The sequence below is a fragment of the Amphiura filiformis genome, chromosome 3, assembly GCF_039555335.1.
Source record: "Amphiura filiformis chromosome 3, Afil_fr2py, whole genome shotgun sequence".
Lineage (NCBI taxonomy): Eukaryota > Metazoa > Echinodermata > Ophiuroidea > Amphilepidida > Amphiuridae > Amphiura > Amphiura filiformis.
The window spans coordinates 19,527,242-19,534,900 of NC_092630.1; positions in this window are offsets into that span (position 1 = coordinate 19,527,242).

A 7,659-nucleotide genomic window follows, 5' to 3' on the forward strand; every position below is an offset into this window, starting at 1 on the left:
AAGAGTAACAATGTTGTTGGAAGAATGGATTGGTTATAAAAATGTGTTTGTATCCAAACTATGAATAATTTTATTAATAAAGCCAAAGAAAAAGATTCATCCCAAAAACATTTTGCAAAAATGTGCTTTGTAATTTGTATTGTTTTTGGAATTTGTTTTATTCTATTTTGATACAAATTAAAAACTGTTCATGGTGGATATCTATTTTATTGCATGTATGGCCCACTTTTTCAGGTGTTTCTTAGCTGCTTTGCAGCCAAAACTGTAATTCCAAAATTGGGGTTTAATGGGCTGAACATGTAGCACTACTCAGCAAATCTTATTTTACTTAACTACACTACAAATTTCTTTTCCAGTCCGAGTAAAAAGATAACTTTCCATGATCCATTTCTAAACGAATAGTTACGCACAAGGTGATGCAGAAGATGTGCATTTATTTAGTAGAATCAGGGATTTTCTGTTGTTAAGGGGGTACTACACCCCTGGCCAATTTTGTGCCTATTTTTGCATTTTTCTCAAAAATTATAGCGCATTTGTGACAAGTAAGATATGTATATTATAGGGGCAAGGACTACAACTACTGCACTGAAAATTCAGCAACTCAAGGCTAGCAGTTATTGATTTATTGATCAAATACTGGTTTTCCCTCATTTTTGACTGTAACTCCACAACTGTTGTCTGTGTTGAAATAAAAATTTCCAGTGCAGTAGTTATAGTCCTTGCCCCTATAATATACATATCTTACTTGTCACCAATGCGCTATAATTTTTGAGAAAAATGCAAAAATAAGCACAAATTTGGGCAGGGGTGTAGTACCCCCTTAATTGAATGGAAAATTATTTTGCAACTCAAACTGTTGTGGTTCAACAGTTTACCCCACTAACCAGGGTTGGCGATTTTTTTTATTTAAAAAAACAAAACAAAAAAACAAATCGATTTATTTGATTATCTGATTTTTTTGATTTAAATTGATTTTTTTGATTTTTTTTTATTCCAAGAACTGCTATACCCAATGATAAAGTCAAAAAGAGACCAGTGGAATGCTAGACATATGCAGCATCCTATCAGGTATTTACAAAAAATCAAAACACATTTTTGGATGTGAAAATTTCAATGCAAAAATTTGGTTAAATCATGGGAAAAAACCTGCTGAATTCTGCACCTTGAAAATGATTTTTTAGCAATAGATAAAATGACATCATAGAGGTATTTAATTGTATCCAAAAGGTGTAGAAGCATTACAAATGAAGTAAAACAGTCAATTGAAGATAGAAATTAACTTAAATTTACCAAAAATGGTAAAAACTGAAAAAGTTGATTTAAATCAGTGATTAAAAAAAAAATCATTTGATTTTAATCGTGATTTAAAATATGATTTAAATCAATTGATTTATCGCGCCAACCCTGCCACTAACTTACCTTGAAATGAATTAAATACAGTAAATTATTACTGCTTGAGTGCCACCGTAGCAGTTTGAAATGTGCTATTAGGCTGCGATCACTCAGCATGTGAATTGCACATGTTAGTAATCATGGCAGGCTCTGTGAAATTCTGTGTTCATAGTGTATGGCAAGTATTATGCACCAATTTTGGAAAGCCTTTTTTTTTTTTGTGCAAGAAACAAGATTTATCGATGAAAAACGTTTTCCTTTATCGACAAACCAGCTTTTTTGATAAAGACACCAGGTTCTTCATGGTGTAAACCAGACTTTTCTTTTATTGTGCAAAATACTTGGCATACGACTGAGCAGAATTGGCGTATCTATTATCATGACGTGCACCACCTGAAGGTGATGTAAGAGTTGGCATCAATAATAGTGTTTCATCTGAGCCTTCAGCATCCCGGGGGGGGGGGGGTACTCAGTACAAATTACCATACGGGGACGTGCCGCAAACATGGTAGCATTTTCAGCCTTCTGGTATATCAATGACCCCTTTTTCAAAGCCTATTTTGGTATATGAATGGGTCCTTTTTTCAACATTTTCTCAATTTTTTCGGAAAACAGCCCAATTTTTCCTTAATCTAGCCAAAATTTTCAAAATTTTCCCAAAATTTTTGGGAAAATTTGTAAAAAACTAAGACAATTTTGGGTAAATTCGGCCGAAAATTTTGACTTTTGGTATATCAATGGGTCCAAATTTCTTGACAAATTGGTATATTTATGGGTCTATACTTCCAAAATCTCACCGGCACGTCCCTACCAAAACCAAAATTGAGTACCCCGGGTTCAGCATAGACTATGTCACAGCCTTCAGCATAGACTTAGGGATTCAATCATGTTTCACCGTTGTTCATCACGGATTAACAATGATGCGTCCGCGTCGTCTTCGTGGTTTGCCCCGGGCGAAGTAAACCACGCAGACGCGCCGGACGCGAGTTGTTAATCCGTGATGAACAACTGTGAAACATGATTGAATCCCTTTCAACAATGAAAACAAGCTAAAGATCGTCTAATTCACATGATTCTTTCATTTGGAATGTCCGTTTGTCATTGCCACTCAACCTGACAAGAAGATCAGTGATTTCTCTGTTGATATCAGCAATAAAACTAAAGAATAAAGTGAGCAATAAAACTAAAAAATAAAGCGGTAATTATTTAGCTGCTGCTTTCAACATAAGATTAACCGATTAACAACGCTTGGCTCCTGTACAAAGGTACAGGAAGAGTTGTTGAATATGCCACAGTCGATTTTTTGACAAATACAAAATATGAACGCATTCTGTTTAACTCAAAATTATACAAATCACAAGTATAAATGTATTCAATAAATGTGACCGTACACCACGAATGAGCCGTAAATGTCCTCAATTGTATTCTGAGTTATAGTGTAAAATGGGCATGAAGGTCGTATTCATAGGTACCTCAATTTGAAATTGAAATACATGCCCATTTTACACTGTAACTCAGAATACAATTGAGGACATTTACGGCTCATTCGTGGTGTACGGTCACAAATGACATAAAAAGGTTTATATAATTTAGTCACTCACAATAAAAGTAAAGTACATGCATGTATGTTATCAAATGCAACATTTCTTGGCATAAAAAAAAATTAAAAAATTAAAGTTTTTATTTTTTCGGTTTTGTAGTGTCCCTGGACCTAGACCTAAATGCTAGGATCATTCATGGTTGACCTAAAAAAAAAAAAAAAAAAAAAAAAAAAAAAAATTCAAGATATTTTGTATTTTTGCTGAACCATGAAATGGTATCAGCCTATAACTGTGTATGTTACTAGGTTACTAGGTTACTAGGTCCCTAACTAACCATTTGGTCTGAAATGGACATATCTCTAAATGCCACGAAGATATGACCCCATGAGTGGTGTCATATGAAAGAGAAAAACATAAAGAATATAATAAAAATATTTCCAAACGTCAGAGGTCATCCATGGGTCACAGGGGTCAAAAAAAGTCATTTTAACAAAAATGCTCAGATTGAGCTTAAATTTAAATGCAATGATCCTTACGACATTCTCAACATGTTGCAAATATTTTAAAATTCATTTAAGGTCATTAAGGGGTCATTAAGGGGTCAAAGGTCAAGTTTTTGAAAATGCTCCGATTGAGCTGAAATTTAAACGCAATGATTCTGATGACATTCTAAACATGTTGCAAATATTTTAAAATACATTTAAGGTCATTAAGGGGCAATAAAGGGGTCAAAGGTCACTTTTTCAAAATGCTTCAATTGTAGGTATAGGCCTACCACAATATACTGCCGAAGCCACATGGTTCAGCTATGGTGCGGTTATCGCTCTAGTTAATATGAAAATTGATACTTTGTATTCATGTCATACTCTATTAATGATTTCAAAATGCATTCAAATTCAATGCATTTTGAAATCATTAATAGACTATGACATGAATACAAATTATCAATTCCATATTAAAAATACAAAATATCTTGAAATTTATTTATTTATTTATTTATTTTTGCTGAACCATGAAATGGTATCAGCCTATAACTGTGTATGTTACTAGGTTACTAGGTCCCTAACTAACCATTTGGTCTGAAATGGACATATCTCTAAATGCCACGAAGGTATGACCCCATGAGTGGTATCATATGAAAGAGGAAAACATAAAGAATATAATACAAATATTTCCAAACGTCAGAGGTCATCCAGGGGTCACAGGGGTCAAAAAAGGTCATTTTAACCAAAAATGCTCCGATTGAGCTTAAATTTAAATGCAATGATATGACATTCTAAACATGTTTAAAACATTTTTAAATGTATTTAAGGTACAGATGAGGTCATTAAGGGGTCATAAAGGGGTCAAAGGTCAAGTTGTTCAAAATGCTCCAATTGAGCTGAAATTTAAACGCAATGATCCTTAAAAGACATTCTAAACATGTTGCAAATATTTTAAAATTCATTTAAGGTCATAAAGGGGTCAAAGGTCAAGTTTTCAAAATGCTTCAATTGTAGGTATAGGCCTACCAAAAATATACTGCCGAAGCCACATGGTTCAGCTATGGTGCGGTTATCGCTCTAGTTTTAGGTCAACCATGAATGATCCTAGCATTTAGGTCTAGATCCAGGGACACTACAAAACCGAAAAAATAAAAAACTTAAATTTTTTTTTTTGATTTGGTACCCGGGAGGGTATTTCCTACCGGGTAATGTAATCTCGGTGGTACCCGCTAGCCTGCCAAAATGCCAGCCTTAGTCCCCAGTATTAAAAAGCAATTTTAAAGTTGAATTAAAGAAGAGGACATTTGGGCAATTTTTTTGGTACCAAACTTGTTAATATTTGCATGTTGTAGTATGAAGATACGAGCAAATGTTTATCATATTGGAAAATCGTTCTTTCAACCGGAGAAACAAAAACATTTAATTAAATGCAAACGAATTGTCAAATTAACACCCTCTTCTGCATTTGCTCACAATCCTAACAAAGTGACTTGGTAAAGTAATTTTCCTTATCTCAAGTATTTTATAATGTTTTGATTGAGTTGATACCCCTATCATTACTGAATTGTCACATTGAAACTCCCCTTTTCATGCTAAGTCAGAAGACATTATGCATGAATATAGCGCATTATGCAAACATGGTTAATGGGAACAAATCACCAGGAACATTGTCAAATTGAAACACTATTCCCAACAACTTCACATTATTTTTATTTTGATCTTCCGTAGTTTGGACTTTTTTTGTTTTGCAAGTAGTCTATTCGGAATATGTTCAAGATGTCCATCATATAAATTCGCACACTCTGGTACTCTGACGGTGAAGTACTGAATGACGCTTCTGCAAGTGTCTCTTTCAAGTTTTCTTATCTCACTCTTTATGTTTTCCTTCAAGTCGGGTATGCTGCGAGGTGCTATACACTCAAATCAGATTGACTTAAATCCGGAGAATGAGGTGGCCAAGTTTGATCAGTTTTGAGGAACATGATCTTCTCATGGAAACGATTTTCAAGCCACTGGAGAGTCACTTTGGCTGTGTGTGGAGTCGCACCGTCCTGTTGAAATCATTGTTTTGCTCTGCTACACCCCCCCCCCCCCCATTCAAGCGCATTCAAGCGGTTTGTTTTTGCACAGTGCTGACATTTTGTATGCACGAATAAGTTATAAATGGCGTTGTATCAACATGACTTACAATATTTAACAACAAATTCACATTCTTTGGTTTTATGCCGAAACGAAATCGGTCAAACTTACTCAAAAGAAGTTCAACGAACATTATCAACTCACTGGACATGCTCGAGCACCATCAAAATGCTGCATGAAAACATTGTCAACGAAGACTTTAAGGCAGGAGCAGTACGTGATTTAGTGCGCTATGGACGTAGGAAGACAAAGGCGATACACGAAATATTGATAAAGTAAGACGTGCTGTATCAGCAAGCCCAAGAAGATCTGTGAATGTTCAGAAAAGGAATGACTGCTGTATGGTACTACGCGTTATGTGCCTATACATTCATCTAGCATTATTTTTAAGTAGGAGGCACAAAAGGGGGCAAGTTTGATACCAAAAAAATTGCCCAAGTATCTTCTTTCCAAATATGTTTTCAAATTTTTTGTATACCATTTCTTCTTAAAGATACAAAGGTTTAAAAAGGTATCGAGACTTTTGGGACACCCTGTATATGTAGTAATATGCTCAGCCTTATCACAAAATAAAGTATTCATACATACGCGCTATATAACGGCGCGCGTGATTGTTCGAGAGCCGGGCATAAACACTGTTTAAATGCCCGGTGGCCCGGATGTGCAATCTCGGGGTAAAGAAAACAAAGGAAATTCATTGTTTTTTTATGATGTTCCTTGTTATCTTTTGTCATTATTTTGATGAAATAAGAATCACAAAATGTTCTGGTATGTATGAACGGGGTTCATTCATATATTTTCAGCTGCAAGCGGCCCCTCGGGCATAAACAAGTACCGTTTAGTCATGAAAATATATGAATGAACCCCTAAATAAACAATAGCATTGACCTTGCCCACCAATCTGCAAAGCCTATTATAATCATGTGATGGCTCAATCCAATAGTATAATGCTTAGAAAAAAGGCAAAAAATAGTCCTGGCTGCCATTGTCTCAATCTGAGACGAATAGGCTATATATTCGTCTCAGGTCTCAATACAAGAGAAAATGTGCTAAAAAGTCCTTGTCATGTGGGGCAGGATTAGATAAAGGGATACAAACCTGGGTATGAGACATTAGGAATTATTTCCTAGCCTCTTAACCACCGGGTTGATGGGCTACAATAGCTCAGTATTCAAGACACAGTGTATGTATTGTGCATGAGCACAGATCCTGGAAATAAATATGAGATATGGGTTCAAGTGGGGAAAAGTGAACAAAAAAGCCCCCTCTTTTTTTTTTTTCAAAAATCCGGACGCTTGAAACATGTTTTTATGTTACTTTGTCTATATGTCACAGGCTGTCTATATGTCACAGGCGTAGCGAGCGGAGCTCTCGTCCAGCACGGCCGGGGGGTCCGCGTAAGGGGCCCCCGGTGGGGTCCAGGGGCGAAGCCCTGGTGGGGGTTGAGGGGTCAAAGCCCCCCGAAGCCAGATGGTTTCTGCTCGTTTAGCACCACAGGAAAGGCAATTTCACAGGGTAAAAAGAACATTTCAAAGCTCCTGGCTTGTTCTACACTTTTAATCAAAAGTGCTTCCTAGTTTCGAGTTTCCTATATAGTCGGGCAGCAAACTACCCAGTTTTTAAGGCCCGTGGCCTTTTGATGAAGACAATGTGCCACCTATCCTAGCATGTTGTTTGGGTCCCAAGTAACATATTTATACATGTTTACAAAAATCCAGATGCAGCAGAAGGCGGCCATCTTGTTTTTCAAAATGGCGCCCATTTTGGCAAAATATTTCCAATATTTGTCAAACTGCCCCTTCCCAATGTGATTTTATTGGCACAGTAGTGATTGTTTTAGGCTTGTTATAGTCGTTTTGTCATGTTGGCATGCAGTAGCACCAATATTAATGATTTACAAATTCAAAATGGCCGCCAAAAATTCAAAATGGCCACCGAAATCAATTTATTTCCTTCAAACATACAATAAGCCTACATCAATCTGGTAACATATGAGATTGGATACGTGACATGAATATTAAAATAATAACACACACAAATCCCATACTTAATGCACACCCCACCCCCACACCCCTTACCCCCCACCCCGTATATTTCGTATA